A 19,721-nucleotide genomic window follows, 5' to 3' on the forward strand; every position below is an offset into this window, starting at 1 on the left:
CATTATTAAGATTTTTATAAACATTGTGGTTGAGCCATGGGTTATTTGTTGTGAAAATATTTATATTATTGATTTTGGGTAAGTTGTGGCATATGGGCGCTTGTGGTGCGAGTTGTTATTGTGTTGTGATATTGATACACATGCAGTGTTATAAGACTAGAGATTGATATGCATGCTTTTAGATAAGGTGAGTTTGATACGCGTGTTACTAGTAAGGGAATTACTTAAAGCCACACGGTGAGATAAGGTGGGCTAAAACACGTTTAGCTATCTCGGGAAAAATGATTTTTAAGACTAAATTTTAGGCTCACGTGGTGGTATAAGGAAAAATTATGATTCAAATTATAAAATATTAATACGAGGCGATATCTCAGTTGAGATTCTTGTTGTACACTCCATGCTGAAAAGGTTTGTTGGTTAAACAACTCTTGTTGTTTCTTCATTGTTTTACTTGTAAATTCTCCGTATTTGTCTTCTCGTTGTTACTTCATGTGTTTACTCCTAGTTGCCTTTATTGCTTAAATTTTCGTTGTTAGCTTACATTATTGAATTGTTTACTTCCTCGTTTCCCATAATTAGATTATCTTATACTCTATGTAGTTGCTCTTATTCTAGTAGGTGTCTTGACCTGGCCTCATCACTACTCTACTGAGGTTAGACTTGATACTTACTGGTGGGATTGTACAAAAAAAACCGACAAACTGCACCAAACCAATAATCCGAGTCAAACCGAGAAAAAAAAAAACCCGACTGTGGCTTGGTTTGATTTGGTTTAGTGTTAGAAAGAAAACCCGACCATAATTGGTTTGCTTTGATTTTAACTAAAAAAAGGTCTAACCGAAACTTAACCAATCCGACATTACATGTATACAAGTTTTAAAAATATTTTATACATAAAAATAATTATTGTAATGTAATTTATAAATATAATTTAAACTCTTTAATAGTTCTATTATTTTAATGTGTTATTTCAAGCTTTGACATAGAATTTTTGAATGGTCAAATATGTTTTATAGCCCATAAAATTTAGTAACTTAAATAAAGCCCAAAGCAGAATCAAATCAATACTAATGCTAGCAAAAAAAAATTAATTCAATACTAGAAATGACAACAGTATTGGATATTTTTTTTTTAGTTTCGCATTGATTTAGATAGTGAAAATGCATAACTCACTTTTAATATTATTTAGTCCTGTAATTAATACTTAGTACTTATTAGTCGTATTTATTTTAACATGACTTAGTACTTTTAGATTATGCTTATTTTTATTATGGCTTATTAGTTAGCAATATTTATCTTATGCGATTTGTTGAGTATTTTAGTATAATTATGACTCATCTCACATTATTTTATATTATTTTATTGGATAACATCTTATATAGTTTTATCCTACTAGAACCTAAGAAATATTAGAGAACAAATTATAAATTTTATGTTATAAATATTTTGTTGGAAAAAAAAACCCGAAAAATACTAGAAACCCTAGAAAAGTGAAAAAACCCGAGAAAAATCGTGATTGAAAAACCCGACTTTTGTTGGTTCGGTTTGGTTTATAAATTTAAAAATCCGAGATAATTGATTTGATTTGGTAGTTGAAACATCCGAACCAACCCGGCCTATGCACACCCTACTTACTGGTTACCGTTGTGCTATATTCATGCATATCCAGGTATATCTGCCCATGCTGGACGCCAGTGATTTATTAGCTTCTTTTGGAGACTTTAAGGTATACTTGCTCGACATTCGCAGGCCTTGAAGTCACCTTCTGCATTTTGGATATTCTACTATTTATTTCTTGTTCAATAACAGTATTGTATTCTGAAACTATCAGCACATTCTTGTAGAGTTATGACTCCATTCCACTAGGTTCTGGGGAGTTGTTAATAGCTGTACTGTTGGGTTTTATTATCATAGTTTAAATGGTTTAATTGAAGTTTTATTATTATTATAATTTTTGTTGCTTCTCAATACATAATAGTATTACCTAGTCTTAGAGAATAGGTGTCATCACTATATCCTAAGATGGGAAATTGGGATCATGAAATGTTGATATCACAACTCTATGTTCAAAGGTTCTACGAGTCATAAACAGGTTTAGTAGAGTCTTGCGTATCGGTACGGAGACGTCTGTAGTTATTTTTTAGAGGGTACAGAACTATTAGGAAATTCCACTTCTTTGATTCCTTATCGTGTGAATTTGTTGACTTCAAAATCTGAATCTTTGTCTTTCTACTCTTACAGATGGTGAGAACACGCGTTACTGGATCCGATGATCAAAAACCCGCACCCTCTACTAGAGCCGTGCGAGGCTGGGGCCGGGGTAGAGGTCGAAGTGAGGCACGTGCCACAGCCAGAGCACCTGCATGAGGAGCGACTGAGGAGCCACCAGTAGCTCCGGTTGGGGGACAGGCACCTGAGGTGCCTGTTACTTCCCCTGGACTTCAGGAGACCCTAGCACAGTTCTTGAGCATGTTCGACACTCTAGCTCAGGCGGGATTGATACCCCTTACACCAACTACATACTAGGCTAGGGGAAGAGCTCACACTCCCTTAGCCCCGTACTCCAGAGTAGAGAGTCCATATTGATTAGGTGTCGAATTTCACGGCAGTGGCATCTAAAGAGGAGAAGCTGAGGGTTGAGAGGTTCAAGAAGTTTCATCCTCCTACCTATAGTGGCATGGCTTCTGAGGATGCACAGGGTTTTCTAGAGAAGTGCCGCTGTATTCTCCGCACCATGGGTATTATCGAGACGAGCGGAGTTACTTTCACTATATTTTAGATTTATGGAGTAGCGTACTGAAGGTGGAAGGCTTAGGTAGCCCAGCCGATGAAACTTCATTTGTGTTGCCTAAGTTTTCAGAGATGTTCTTGAGGGAGTTTTTCTCTTAGACCCTTCATGATGCTTAGCGCACAGAGTTTAAGCAGTTGTGCCAGGGAACCATGTCAGTGTCAAAGTATGCTATCAGATTTAGTGAGTTGTACCGACATGCCCCCACTTTGGTTATAATAGTAAGAGATTGAGTACTCAAATTCATCGAGTGGCTTAACTATGTTATTAGATATAACATAGCTCAAGAGGTGGAGATGGACACTCCAAATCAGCATGTGGTAGAGATCGCGCATAGGTTAGAGGGTATGAGGGGCCATGAAAGGGAGGACATTGAGGCCAAGAGGCCTCGAGATTCTAGAGGATATAGTGGTTCCCATTCTCCACTTGCAGCCCTTCATGGCAGAGGCTATGTGAGCTACCTTGTTTATTTAACACTTCCAACTACTAGCAGTGCCCCCCTGTAACGACCCGACCGGTCATTTTGAGCGTTTGCACTTCGCTCGCCAGTTCTCGAGCATGAATAGCCCCGTATGATATATTATGACTTATGTAAATCGTCAATTCTAGTTTTTAGGTTAATCAGAATAGATACGGAAGAATGATTCTCAGTTTGAAGCTTTAAATTTAAAAGGTTTAACCAAGTTTTGACTTTTTAGTATTCGATCTCGGATTTAGATTTTTATAATTTGATTAGCTCTATTAGGTTATTTTGGACTTGGGAGCACACTCGGAATGTGATTTGGAGGTCCGTGGTGGAATTAGGCTTGAATTGGCGAAATCGAAAATTTGGTGAATTTCGATCGGCAGTGCAAATTTTGATATCGGGGTCGAAATGGAATTTTAGAAGTTGGAGTAGGTTCATGGTATCATTTGTGACGTGTGTGCAAAATTTGAGGTCATTCGGACAAGGTTTGATAGGTAATTTAGAAATTTAGAAGTTCTTAGGCTTGAATCCGAGTGTAATTTGGTGTTTGGATGTTGTTTTGAGTGTTCCGAAGGATCGACTAAGTTTGTATGTTGATATATGACGTGTTGGTATGTTTGGTTGAGGTCCCGAGGGCCTAGGGATGATTTCGGATGGTTAATGGAAAGTTTGGATGTGGAATAATGCAGCTGAAGCTCCTACTTCTAATGTTTCCGCACCTGCGTAGTGGGAACCGCAGGTGCGCTCAGAGAATCACAGTTGCAGAAATGGAAGGATAGGGCTGGACCGTAGATGTGAAGGATTGGCTACAAGTGTGATTTAGCGTCCGCTAATGCGGATGTGGTGCAATAAGTGAGTTCCCACCTGCGAGGGAAATTTCGCATGTGCGGTGCCGCAAAAGCGGAAATGTGACTGCATGTGCGGTTTTGCTGGGCAGAAAACCCCAGCTCGAGATTTTATTCTCCATTTTTTGATTTTGGGCTTGAGGAACTCGGGAGAGAGGCGATGTTTTGAGGGATTTGAAGAAGCAACGTTGGGGTAAGTGATTCTAACCTATAATGGATTAAATTTCATGAATCTCTGGTTTTATTCATCATCTAATTGAGAAGTTGAGCTAGAAATTTGGGAATTTAGGGCTTGAAAATTAGATAATGGATTTTGAGGATTTGAGTGACCAAATGGGGCTGGATTTTGATAAATTTTGTATGTATGGACTTGTGAGTGAATGGGATTTCTAGTTTTGTGACTTTTGCAACCTGAGTGTCCAACTCTCACTGCACGGCTCTCCAAAACTGCAATGCAAAATGCGTGCCTCTGTTAGAAATGATGGAGACTGGCACACCGTGAAGGCGAACAATCTCGTTGATGTAAATCTCAGCCAACCAATCTTAAGAATAAGTAGTACTCACAAGAATGAAGTGCACGGACTTGGTCAGACAATCCACAATAACCCAAATAGCATCAAACTTCCTCGATGTCCGTGGGAGCCCAACTATGAAATCCATGGTTATCCACTCCCACTTCCACTCTGGAATCTCCATCTTCTGAAGCAACCCACCCGGTCTCTGATACTCTAATTTTACCTGCTGACAGTTGAGACACCGGGCAATAAACTCAACTATATCCTTCTTCTTTCTCTTCTACCAATAGTGTTGTCTCAGGTTCTGGTACATCTTCACGGCACCCGGATGGATAGAATACCGCGAGTTGTAGGCCTCCTATCTACATTGGGCACACATATCCGGCCCTGGATCTTCAACACCCCATCATCACCAATAGTCACATCTTTGGCATCATCGTGGTGAACCTTGTCCTTGAGGACAAGCAAATGAGGATCATCATACTAGCGCTCTATGATGCGATCAAATAAAGAAGACCGAGTAAACACACAAGCTTGAACTCGACTAGGCTCCAAAATATCCAATCTCAGGAACTGGTTGGCCAAAGTTTGAACATCAACTGCAAGAGGTCTCTCCCCAACAGGAATGAATGCAAGACTGCCCACACTCACTGCTTACTCAAGGCATCGGCCACCACATTGACATTTCCCGAATGATACAGAATAGTAATATCATAGTCCTTTTGCAGCTCCAACCATCTCTGTTGTCTTAAATTGATATCTTTCTGTTTGAACATGTGCTGGAGGCTACGATGATTAGTAAATACCTCACAAGACACGCCATAGAGATAGTGCCTCCAAATCTTCAATGCATGAATAATGGCAGCCAACTCCAAATCATGAACATGGTAGTTATTCTAATGAGGCTTTAACAGACGCGAAGCATAAACAGTCACTCTACCCTTCTTCTTCAAAACACACCCAAGACCGATCCGAGAAGCATCACAATATACTGTATAAGAACAAGAATCTGATGGTAGAACTAGAACTGGAGTTATGGTCAAGGCAGTCTTGAACTTCTGAAAGCTCTCCTCACACTCGTCCGACCACCTGAAAGGAGCACCCTTATGGGTCAATTTGGTCAAGGGCGATGCAATAGACGAGAAACCCTGCACGAACCGATGATAATAACCAGCCAAACCAAGAAAGCTCTAAATCTCCATAGTTGAGGACAGTCTGGGCCAACTCTAAACCACTTTTATCTTCTTCGGATCTACCTGAATACCCTCACTGGACACCATCTGCCCCAAGAACGCCACTGAACTGAGCCAAAACTCACACTTGGAGAACTTAGCATAAAGCTTCTCCTCGCTCAAGCGCTGCAACACAATCTGCAAATGATGGGCATGCTCCTCCCGACTATGAGAGTACACCAAGATATCATCAATGTATACAATAATAAATGAGGCGAGATAAGGCTAAACAGACTGTTCATCCGATGCATGAACGCTGACAGGGCATTATTCAGCCCAAAAGACATCACAAGGAACTCATAATGACCATAACGGGTCCTGAAAGCTGTCTTATAAATGTTCGAGCCCTGAATCTTCAACAGGTGATACCCTGACCTCAAATAAATCTTGGAGAACACCCTCGCTCCCTGAAGCTGGTCAAATAGATCATTAATACGTGGCAAAGGATACTTGTTCTTGATTGTGACTTTGTTCAACTTCCTATAATCAATGCATATTCTCATAGTGCCATCCTTTTTCTTCACAAACAGAACCGATGCAACCCAAGGTGACATACTAGGTCTAATATACCCCTTCTCAAGGAGTTCCTGAAGTTGCTCCTTTAACTCTTTCAACTCAGCCCGTACCATGCAGTACGGAAGAATAGAAATGGGTTGAGTGCCCGGCACCAAGTCAATACCAAAGTCAATATTTCTATCGGATGGCATGCCTGGTAGGTCTACAGGAAACGCATCCAAAAAATCTCGCACCACCAAAATAGAATCAATAGTAGGGGTCTCGGTAATAACATCCCTCACACAGGACAAATAAGATAAACAACCCTTCCCAACCATCCGCTGGGCCTTCAAGTATGAAATCACTCTACTGGGAACATAGTCTAAAGAACCTCGCCACTCAATCTGTGGCCACCCCGGCATCGCCAGTGTCACAGTCTTAGCGTGACAGTCCAAAATAACATGATATAGAGACAACTAATCCATACCCAATATCACATCATAATTTACCATAATAAGTAGCAAAAGATCAACTCTAGTCTTCAATCCCCCAATAGTCACTACACACGACTGATACTGTAACCACCCTGTCACACCTCCTTTTTCCGCACCCGCGAGGGAGCAAGAGAGTTTTTCCAATTAAAGGACAATCGAGACGGGATTGGTTTATTTATTTCAGAGTCGCCACTTGGGAGATTTAGGGTGTCCCAAGTCACCAATTTTAATCCCGAATCGAGGAAAAGAATGACTCCATATTACAGTCTGCGTACCAGAAATCCGGATAAGGAATTCTGTTAACTCGGGAGAAGGTGTTAGGCATTCCCGAGTTCCGTGGTTCTAGCACGGTCGCTCAACTGTTATATTCGGCTTGATTGTCTGATTTTATACAAATATGAACTTATGTGCAAATTTTATCTTTTAACCGCTTTATTATTATTGTTTTTAAAAGAAATATGAACATCGCTTAAAACACGTCTTTGGACTGCGTTACATGAAATGCACCCACAATCCGGAACACGTTTTATTTGATGTTTTGGGATTTGGATTCGGGTCGCATGAAATGCACACCCAGGCTTAAGAAAGTAAAATATTAAACACGCGCCTAAAGAGACTATCGCGTTATTATTTTGGGGAAGACCGTGAAATTCGCTAAACGGTCCTTCCGAATTCTAATTAAACCATACATTTTGTGAGGGCCCCGCAATCTATACGTTTTATTTGGCGAGGCTCGTCTCATTTTTATTTTTACAGGATAAACCTACAATGACTATATTTTCTATTAAGTTCGTCTCTAAACTAAAAGAAAATCTCTTAATTATTTACATGCTGAAAAACGTAACTTATTAGTTATTAGTTTACGGCTAATGCGAATGGAAAATTGCGATCGAGTTTGTACAAAGAAAAACTGCTTTCATTTTATATTCTGTTATTCAATAATACTAGAACATGAGATTGACCATAATATCAAAACAGATTAATTATTCTCCGTAATTTAAACTAACATTATTAGATGAAGAAAGTATACATATGCAACCTCATTATTCATTAATCATTCAACTACATCTTTATACGAAGAAAGAAAAATTATATTCAACCACAAATCTAAACAGGAGGAATTCAACAGGAACAAAGCCTGATTAATATTTCATTTTTTGCTTCAAGCCGAGATTGTACAAATGTGTACCTGGAAATAGCAGTACAAGAACAAAAGAAGGAGAAGTCAGCAGCAGTAATAACACAGCAACAGCAGATTCAGCAACATCGCAAACCAGTACAGTAGGAATAGCAGAAAACCCAGGAGACTATAAACGACTCCAAGTATAGTGAAGAAGTAAAAGGCAGGAAGGTTCTGACTATTTCAGATCTTAAGCGAGGCAATGAAGCAGTAACTATTTTTTTTCAACTTCAAAACTCTCCAAAATGAATTCTGCCCCTGTATATTCAGTGTATACAGAATGTATATCGGGTGTATACTTCTCACTCCGCCCCCTCTTTTTTTCTTCTCTCTATCTAGTTTTTCCTCTCTTTTTTTCCACCCTTCTTCCTAAATTTTCTCTTCTATTTATAGCAAAATTTTCGAAATTTTCAGATTTGTTTTTTATTATTTTATTATTTTTTTAATTAAAAGAAATCCCACTTACAAATTGCTTTTATTTTTTTAGAAAAAGAAATCCCACCTTTATTTACTTTTATTTTTAAAATTCCAACTTTAATTACTTTATCTTATTTAAAATACCACTTTTTATTTTTTTAAAAGAGAATCTCACTTTATTTAACTTTTCTTTAAAAAATAAACCACTATCTTTTCTTTTTCTTTTAAAAATGCTACTTTCAATTACTTTAAATTTTTTTAAATTTTCAGATATCTTTATATTTATTTTTTAATTCCAACCTTCTTTTACTTTTAAATTTTTTAAAACTTTTTACTTTTTTTTAAAATTTTCTACATTCTTTTACTTTTTTTTATTTTTTTAAAACCATTTCCGAAATTACTATATATATATATATATTTTTTTTTAAAATAAAAATAATAAATAAAATAAAATATTTTCGGATTTTTTTTTATATATATAAAAAAACAAAAAATAAAACTATTTATAGTGATAATTCACTTTTTATTTTTTTATTTTTTTTTTGGTTTTGTTTTGTGTTGGACAAAAATGAAGAAGGGGTGTTGGGTTAATGGACTGGGTCGACCCAGTTCGAAATGGACTGGGTCGTAGGGAAGATTGGGCCATTTTTTGGGCCTATAGCTTGAAATTGAAGAAGAGGCCCAATTCCGACTTTCTTTATATTTTCGCTCTCTTTTCTTCTTTTATTTTTCTAAAACTAAATTATAAAAATACTTAAACTATTATTAAGAACTAAATTAAGTTATAAAGGCGCAAATTAACTCCCAATAACAATTAACGCACAATTAAGTATTAATTAAGCATAAAATTGTATATTTGGACATTAAATGCTAAAAATGCAAACGATGCCTATTTTTGTAATTTTTAATTTTTGTAAAACAATTTTAATTACTAACAATTGTAGAATTAAATCCTACATGCAAAATGCGACATATTTTTGTATTTTTTATTAATTTAGCGAATAAACACGCACAGACAAATACAAATAATTCTTCAAAATATCACAAAATTGTACACCAAAGAAAAATCATTTTATTTTTGAATTTTTTGGGAGTAATTCTCATATAGGGCAAAAATCACGTGCTTACAGCTGCCCCTCTTTGCCCGGAGACACGAAGGGTTTTCGTGCAAAGATAAAGCGAGCGATTTTTGCCCATCCGAGTACTCCGTTGAAGCATTTTTTTGAAAAAGATTTGACCGAACCTTTGCTTCAAAGGTTTCCTACATATCCTGGGCTAAACAGGAATCAGGTCAATGTAGTTCGAGAAATTTTGGTAGCTGAGACTACCGTTGGACTGCAATGTTACTGTTGTTGCATGCTATTACTACTGCTTACCGATCTCCTTGTTACACCGTGCTTAAAAAAACAAGAAGCTAGGCTAGAGTACAATTTGTTTTTGTTGCCTTGCTTCCTTGTCTGCTTGCATTTCTTTCGGTGCTTTACTTCTTTTGACACATGTACTTGAGTTTGTACTGTGACCTCTTGTTGCAACCTTCTGTTTCCCGGTGCCGGGGAATTTTATTGTTTCCTGCTGGGGATTCCTATTGTAACCCTCTGTTTTATTGTCCTCTGACTTGATTTTGAAATGTATGCCTCTGTTATCTGGGCGGGCTCCCAATTTTAATACTTGAAAATTAAAGACTTGAAATGTATGCCTCTGTTATCTGGGCGGGCTCCCAAGTTCAATGCTTGAAAATTAAAGACTGAAATGTATGCCTCTGTTCTATGGGCGGGCTCCCAACTTCAACAACAACTTTAAAAATGAATGTCATTCCTCTCTTCAACCAATACATCGCCATTCTGTTCTTCAGAGGGCGGATGAACCCAAAATATCCTATTCGAGGGCGGATGAACCCAAATATCCTATTCGAGGGCGGATGAACCCAAAATATCCTATTCGAGGGCGGATGAACCCAAATATCCTGTTCGAGGGCGGATGAACCCAAAATATCCTGTTCGAGGGCGGATGAACCCAAAATATCCTATTCGAGGGCGGATGAACCCAAAATATCCTATTCGAGGGCGGATGAACCCAAAATATCCTATTCGAGGGCGGATGAACCCAAATATCCTATTCGAGGGCGGATGAACCCAAAATATCCTATTCGAGGGCGGATGAACCCAAAATATCCTATTCGAGGGCGGATGAACCCAAAATATCCTATTCGAGGGCGGATGAACCCAAAATATCCTATTCGAGGGCGGATGAACCCAAAATATCCTATTCGAGGGCGGATGAACCCAAAATATCCTATTCGAGGGCGGATGAACCCAAAATATCCTATTCGAGGGCGGATGAACCCAAATATCCTATTCGAGGGCGGATGAACCCAAATATCCTATTCGAGGGCGGATGAACCCAAATATCCTATTCGATGGCGGATGAACCCAAAATATCCTATTCGAGGGCGGATGAACCCAAAATATCCTATTCGAGGGCGGATGAACCCAAATATCCTATTCGAGGGCGGATGAACCCAAAATATCCTATTCGAGGGCGGATGAACCCAAAATATCCTATTCGAGGGCGGATGAACCCAGAATATCCTATTCGAGGGCGGATGAACCCAGAATATCCTATTCGAGGGCGGATGAACCCAGAATATCCTATTCGAGGGCGGATGAACCCAGAATATCCTATTCGAGGGCGGATGAACCCAAAATATCCTATTCGAGGGCGGATGAACCCAATATATCCTATTCGAGGGCGGATGAACCCAAAATATCCTATTCGAGGGCGGATGAACCCAGAATATCCTATTCGAGGGCGGATGAACCCAGAATATCCTATTCGAGGGCGGATGAACCCAGAATATCCTATTCGAGGGCGGATGATCCCAAAATATCCTATTCGAGGGCGGATGAACCCAAATATCCTATTCGAGGGCGGATGAACCCAAAATATCCTGTTCGAGGGCGGATGAACCCAAAATATCCTATTCGAGGGCGGATGAACCCAAAATATCCTATTCGAGGGCGGATGAACCCAAAATATCCTATCCTATTCGAGGGCGGATGAACCCAAAATATCCTATTCGAGGGCGGATGAACCCAAATATCCTGTTCGAGGGCCGATGAACCCAAAATATCCTGTTCGAGGGCGGATGAACCCAAATATCCTATTCGAGGGCGGATGAACCCAAATATCCTATTCGAGGGCGGATGAACCCAAATATCCTATTCGAGGGCGGATGAACCCAAAATATCCTATTCGAGGGCGGATGAACCCAGAATATCCTATTCGAGGGCGGATGAACCCAGAATATCCTATTCGAGGGCGGATGAACCCAGAATATCCTATTCGAGGGCGGATGAACCCAGAATATCCTATTCGAGGGCGGATGAACCCAGAATATCCTATTCGAGGGCGGATGAACCCAGAATATCCTATTCGAGGGCGGATGAACCCAGAATATCCTATTCGAGGGCGGATGATCCCAAAATATCCTATTCGAGGGCGGATGAACCCAAATATCCTATTCGAGGGTGGATGAACCCAAAATATCCTATTCGAGGGCGGATGAACCCAAAATATCCTATTCGAGGGCGGATGAACCCAAATATCCTATTCGAGGGCGGATGAACCCAATATATCCTATTCGAGGGCGGATGAACCCATAATATCCTATTCGAGGGCGGATGAACCCAGAATATCCTATTCGAGGGTGGATGAACCCAGAATATCCTATTCGAGGGCGGATGAACCCAGAATATCCTATTCGAGGGCGGATGATCCCAAAATATCCTATTCGAGGGTGGATGAACCCAAATATCCTATTCGAGGGCGGATGATCCCATTTTCAACATCTTGGAATTGTCTTACCTCCGACTGTTTTTCTCCAAATCTTGTTGTCTTGCTATCTCTTAAAACTTGAATTGATTTCCTTGTTCTTCTGAGAAAATTTTCGACCATGGCAGAAAATCTTCTGCCCCAGTTTTGATGCTTTTCCTTGTTCTCCAGGTGGACGCCTGACTTCTGATATTTCAACTGTTCTTCCTTGTTCTCCACGTGGACGCCTGACTGCTAATTCAATTCTTCATCCTTGTTCTCCAGATGATTGCTATTTCTTTTCTTCATCCTTGTTCTCCAGGTGGACGCCTGATTGTTGTTTCTTTCATTGCTCTTCCTTGTTCTCCAGGTGGACGCCTGATTTCTGATATTTCATTGCTCTTCCTTGTTCTCCAGGTGGATGCCTGATTACTAATACTTCAACTACTCATCCTTGTTCTCCAGGTGGATGCCTGATTGCTGTTTCTTTCATTGCTCTTCCTTGTTCTCCAGGTGGACGCCTGATTTCTGATATTTCATTGCTCTTCCTTGTTCTCCAGGTGGATGCCTGATTACTAATACTTCAACTACTCATCCTTGTTCTCCAGGTGGATGCCTGATTGCTGGGGATAATACCACTGGGGGAGTCTCCTTTCTTTACTTCCTTCAAATTCAATTTTTTTTTCTTTTTTCTTTTTTTTTTCTTTCTTAACACTGCTGGGGATAAAAGTGTTATCTTCTAGGGATAACGTTGTTGAGGATAACGCTGCTGGGGAATTTTATCCCTTCAAATCGATGCTTCATTCTTCTGGAAGCTGCTGGGGAGGATAATGGCTCTTTGCTTTTCTGAGCACAAATGTCATCTCTTTGTTTTGTCTGCTGGGGATCAACTTCCTCCATTGGAAGCTTATTATGTTGGGGGAAACCCTGGTTCAAAGACCACTTCCTTGGTGCTATCTTTATTCTTCCCCAAATGGGTACCTGATTTCCAGAAAATTTTCTAACTGAAAAGAAAATTTTCTGCCCCAGTTTGCATTTTCCCTTATGGTCTTCACTGCCATTCCATTTACCTGTTTCAAACCAAACAAAATTTGTTAGTTTAAAAACCCGGTGGTTGGTTATGATACTCCTACTGGGATGGTTTTTCCCTTTCTCCCTTCCCCACTCTATGTTGTCCGACCCTCTTGGAACTTGGTCGAAAATCTGTTGGGGATGCTCCTACATCTCGATGATCTGTCGGGGGCCCTCTTGGAATTAGGTCCACAATTTTCTCAACTGTTGTTTTCCTGTTTTTCTCCAACTTCCCCTGGAAATTTGGTCCTATTGGGATCTAGGCCCCTTTCATCATTTGGTCTTGCGACCAACTTCTTTTCTCTTTATCGCCTTATCTTTGGCGTGTCCTATTCGCATTTTGCTTTGCATCATTTTGGCAACTGGTAGTAAGCTCTGAAAATCCTTTTCAAAAACAAACTGCTGGGAAGGTAAGTCTTTTAAACCAAGAAATGAAAAAGTGATGATTTCAAAAAATAGAAAAAAGAAGAAGTCTTTCTGAACAAATGCTAGGGAAAAGGAAAGAAAAGAACTTATCTGAATGATATAACCGATTCCAACGATCATGTCGCGCATTCCGGATTAATCAACCCAGTCTATTTGTATCAATCAACCTTCCAGACGGCCTCATGTTGCTGGGGATAAACAGGCACTCAACTCTTTGCGGATCCTTCCCGCCAATCTTGTTTTGTCGCCTCATAGTGCCCTTCGAGGGGTTTTCACTAATAAGACTCTCTCATTTCTCTCAACTCCTGTCGCCTTATGGTGCCTGTGAAGGTTTTCACCGATAAGACTCTCTCATTTTATTTTATTTTTCAGCTGGGAATTGGAGTGTTGCCGATATGACTCTCTCTGTTGGGGATTCTTTCGGCTATCAATTCAGTTCCAGCTTATGATCTTCTTCTTTGCTGGGGATCAGAGTGTTATTCCCGACTTCCATTTGCATTGACTTAGCACTTCTCAGATACTGATCGGGAGGTCTTTTTTGGACATCAATAGGGATTTTTGTGTATGGCTGAAAGGAGAAGGGGGTATCAAAAGTTCAAAAATAATTTTTAGGGGTAAAATAGTACAACTCTTGGAATCAAACTTTCTTGCCAAAATTACAAGCGCCAACTTCTGCCCCAGTTTTTCTTGCTTGGGGATTTTTATTTTGTCACAATATGTTACCTTATGCACACTATGTTACACTATGACCGAGCCGTGAGGCGCCTACGTATCCTTCTTTGAGGAATCAGGTCAAACGTAGTTCCCATTCCTTTGTTTTTTTTTCTTGACTTTTCTTTTGTTCTTATTATCATTACTTTTTTCGTTTTCATTACAGATTCCAAAAGAGGGGTATGAAAGAGTAAATAAGGCTCAAAAGGGGAAGCAAAGGTCAAAGTGTTTGGATAGAAGAAAGAATTGCCTCCGTCATTTCATTCTCTGATAAATGCTAAGTACAAACAAACAACAATTACAATTACCAGAAATCATAATATCTCTTAACTGCGTCAGAATTGATAGCCATGTCGACGCATTTCCCTTCGATATCTGTGGATCATAAAGCGTCATCGGGCTTGCTCTGTTTAGATTGCGATGATCAACACATACCTCGGATTTTCCTTCTTTTTTTTTTTTTGGCACCACATTAGCCCACCAATCAGGATATCGAGCGGCCCGAATAACCTTAGTATTCAGCTGTTTGGTCACTTCTTCCTTAATCTTCCCACTCACGTTGGTTTTGATCTTCCTGAATTTTGCTGGACGGGGGGTAATGCCGGGTCAGTGGGCAATTTTTGAACCACTAGATTGGTGCTTAAGCCCGGCATGTCGTCGTATGACCATGCAAAATGTTTTGAATTCAGTAAGTGCTTTGATTAGTTCTTCCCTGATGTTTGGTTCCATGTGGATGCTTATCTTAGCTTCCCTGATGTCATCCGCATCCCCTAGATTGACGGCTTCCGTGTCATTTGAGTTGGGCTCTTTTTTTTTTCAACTTGGCTCAACTCTCTGTTAATTTTTCTGAAGGCTTAGTCCTCATCGTATTCCGACTTATCATCACAATCTTGTACTATAAGTTCGAAATCAGATTGATTGATTTCTTTTTTTAGACTAGGTTGAAGATCCGTCGTGCATGCCATGTCATTAGAATCAGTAGAAAGAGAACTGTTCAGAAGACAAAAATAAAAAGAAAAATTAAAACAAAATAAGGAATGAGGGAAAAAAACTTTCACTTTATTAAAATACGGGATAGCAAGGTTTCACACTTTGGCGAGCACAAGAAAGATTTGGATTACAACCCTGGAATAATCCAGACAACAAAAAAGAAAATCAGAGCCCACTACCAAGACTCCCTTCGTATAGGAAGAGGAGTAGCCATTCAATTGTTGATTTTTGCTTTCAACCCCACAAACTGTACATCTGCCTCATTGGACCCTTTTCCCAACACCATAACTGGCTTGTTATCCACCTTTTCCAACTATACCACCGTTTTCCCACTGGTTAACATTTATTTTGAACCGACACGGATCATCATCACTGTTTGTGAGGGTTTCTTTAGCTTCCCTCCTTCGTGCATTAGCTCAATCATGTGGGTTTCAAGTTGTGCCGGCAACGGGTTCTGATTGATGTTGGGTGCCTCTGGTGTCTGAACCTCAATCTTGTTGGTGTCAATAAGATTTTGTACTGCATGTTTCAACTTCCAACATTTCTCGGTATCATGACCGAGAGCCCCCGAACAATACTCACAGCTTACCGAGTGGTCCATATTTTTGGGAAAGGGATTTGGCAATCTGGGCTCAACAGGACTCAACAAGCCTAACTGCCTTAATTTGTGGAACACGGCAGTATAGGTTTCCCCTAACTCAGTGAATGTTCTTTGTATTTTTTCATTTCTGAAAGCCTGATTTCCCCGGAAACCTACCCCTGGAGGGTTCTTGTAGGCTCTTGGTGGTGAATAGGTGTTTTGCAGTGGTGTATGTGTGTTCTGGGGAGCCGGTGCGCGCCATTGCGAGCGAACCGGAGGCTGAGTATATGTTTGGGCTTGGTTAATGGAAGAATGGGGCTCTGTAAGGTGATAGTAGTGTTGGGATGAATTGTGGTGGTAAGTTGATTGGCGAGGTCGTTGTTGATTATAGTAAGGCGGTGAACCTCTGGGTCCCGACCAAATTCCTGAACCAACTACCGCTGCTTCCTCTCTCTTCTTTCTTCCGATTTCTCCTACCCTGCCTTGAATAGCTTGAGTAGCTGCCTTAATTGCTGAATAGCTCATAATTTTATTTGTCTTGAGGCCTTCTTCCACCATACCTCCCATCTTCACTACCTCGTTGAATGATTTCCCTACCGCTGAAACCAAATGGGCATAGTAAGTTGGTTCCAAGGCTTGGAGGAAGTAGTCTACCATTTCACTCTCCTTCATAGGAGGATCCACTCTTGCTGCCTGTTCTCTCCACCGAAAACCATACTCTCTGAAACTTTCATTATGTTTCTTCTCAAATTTTGTCAAAGATAATCTATCTGGGATGATTTCCAGATTGTATTGGAAATGGTATGTGAATGCCTGTGCCAGGTCATCCCAGGTGTACCATCTCCCATGGTCCTGGCGTGTATACCACTCCAAAGCTGATCCGCTTAGACTTTGACTGAAGTAAGCCATCAATAATTCATCCTTTCCCCCAGCTCCTCGCATCTTGCTACAGAAACCCCTTAAGTGGGCTACTGGGTCGCCGTGCCCATCGTATAGGTCAAATTTAGGCATCTTGAAACCAACTGGTAATTGTACATTTGGGAACAAGCACAAATCCTTGTAAGCTACACTGACTTGCCCACCTAATCCCTGCATGTCTCGGAATGATTGTTCTAGACTTTTGACCTTCCTGAACATTTCTTCTTGTTCAGCATTTTTGGCTGGCTTGTCAATTTCGGTTGGGATATCAAAACGAGGAGCAGTTGAATGGATTTCGGAGGCTTTGAGGGTGGGCTCCGGGGGGTAATATTGGTTGTCCTGGGCCTGGAATGTAGGCTCACTAGGAGATTTGTGGAATGTAGCCGGGGGAGGTGCTACGAAAACAGGAGTCACAGGTGGAGGAAAGTATGAAACTGGTTTTGGAGGTGGAGACTGCGGTGTTTGAGAGGTGGTTCCTCGGTAGTGTTGGTAAATGGGGAAATTTGGGGATAATTCAGTGGTAATATTATCCTGAGTTTGGGTCATTGATGGAGCAGGGTTAGTTGGGTAAGATAGGGGTAACTGCCCTGTAGACCAAGCCTGGTACATTTCAGCCATTTGTTGTTTGAGTTTAAACATCTCTTCTTTCATTTTCCCGACATCCATCTCCTCTAGCTCAATACATGTGTCAACATCTGGGATAGACATACTTTCGGGTATTCGTCCTTTTGATCTCGTGTGATAATGATAATATGCCAGTATACTCTTTAGAGAAACTAACTGCTTGAATTCTGAAAATGAACAAACTTGTTAGTTTTGAGAATTTAACACATATATAATTACACGTTGAGATGCAATGCTCCTAGACAAATATCCCCTTTCTATTATGCATTTGCTCGACTGCTTGTGTCGTCCCAGCTTTCTTGAAAATTTTATTCACTTTTATTTTATTCTATTTTCTTATATATATTTTATTGTGGTGGTCGAATCTTATAGAGATTGCCTACGTATCATGCCCCTGCATGAATCAGACCTTGCGTAGTTCGGACCAATAAAAGATAAGCAATACTAATCATTTTTTTTCAATTTTCATATTGGGTTTCAAAGGTTTAAAAATGACCTACAAACTAGAAAATCAAACGACCCACATATTATAATCAAAAGTTTTACAAACTCCAAAACAAACGGCCAGCTTCCTTTCTCCGTTTGACAAATGCAACCAAACGGTTATTTTTGCAAATGTGGCCCCGTCCAAATCTCACATGAATTTTAAGGCCGGGGAGGATTATTTTGACACTTTACAAACTTGTTCGTTCTTTTACGAAAATAGCCTTTCGACAACTGAAAGATACTCTAAGGCTATTTTGGCAAGAACGGTTTAAGACACTGTCGAAGCTAGCTCGGCTTATTTTTGACTAAAAAAAAATTCACCTGACCGTTGACTCTTTTTTTTTTTTCAAATTACAATAAAAACCAGGTGTTGCAACACGGCCTTTCAGCGCCTCGGGGACGAAGATTTTTTAAGGCTGTGTGGGTCAACTGAACCAAATTTTAAAAAATGACCCAAAGGTGGCTGTTTATGCAAAGTCAGTCTTCCGGCGTCCCTTTCGGGAACATTCGGCTATGTCTTGATAAAACAGCGTCACCCGACTTCTTTATGACAAAACTAAAATTTGACATATTTTTTTTTTTGGCTATTTTGTTTTAGCAAAAAGTGGAGGCTGGACACTGCCCGACTTATTTATGAAAAAAAATTAAAATTTTGACATGTTTTTTATTTATTTATTGGTTTTTGGCTATTTTAGCAAAAATGGGGGTTGGACCCGATGAGGGTTGCCTACGTATCTCACATCCGGTGAGAATCAAACCCGCGTAGTTCGGGCCGGTCATGAATAAAGTAAATAAACTGATTTTAAATTATGATTTTTTTTTGTAAAAGAACTGCTTTAAAAGAAGAAAGGAAGTATTTTTATATTTTTTTTTGGATTTTTGATTGATTTTCTTTTTGAAAGAAAGATTTCTAAGAATTCCTTTTCTTTTGATTTGAACTTTGAGAATTTCAAAAGTAAAAGGAAGATATATTTTTTTCTTATTCTAAGAAGAAAGAAAATATTTATTTTTTTGGAATTTTACTTTTAATAAAAGAAACGCTTTCTAAAAAAAAATATTTTTTGAATTTTGAATTTTCTTTTCAATTTTTAAAGAAGAAGGAAAATATTTTCGAATTTATTTTATTTTATTATATATATATATATATATATATATATATATATATATATATATATATTTTAATAATTAAAAAGACTTTCTAAAGAAGTCAATAACGGAAAAAAAAATTTGGATTTTTTTTTTGTTTTGAAAATTGAGAGTCTAAAAAAAACTTTTCTAGACTTTTGGCACGACAAATATTTTTGCAAAAAATAAAGATATATATACATTTTTTGGAAATAAAGAACAACTTTTTTGGATTTTTATATATATACATATTTGCAACAAATAATAAAACCACTTTCGACGCGACTCTTTTTATTTTATTAGTTATTTTTATTTTGGTATCTAAACAAATAAATAAATAAAAACTCATTTTAAAACAAGACTTTTTTTCATTTTCATTTTTTTTATGGCAAGACAAACTATTTTTTTTTCTAATTTGTTTTTTAAAAACAAGACAGAACAACGACTCTTTTTTTTCTTTCTATTTTTCCTTTGCTTTTAATAAAACAAACTAATAAAATATTTTTTTTTTCATTTTCTCAAAATTTCGGCAGAGTTTTGACAGTTAT

Source organism: Nicotiana sylvestris, chromosome 12 (assembly GCF_000393655.2).
Source record: "Nicotiana sylvestris chromosome 12, ASM39365v2, whole genome shotgun sequence".
Taxonomy (NCBI): domain Eukaryota; kingdom Viridiplantae; phylum Streptophyta; class Magnoliopsida; order Solanales; family Solanaceae; genus Nicotiana; species Nicotiana sylvestris.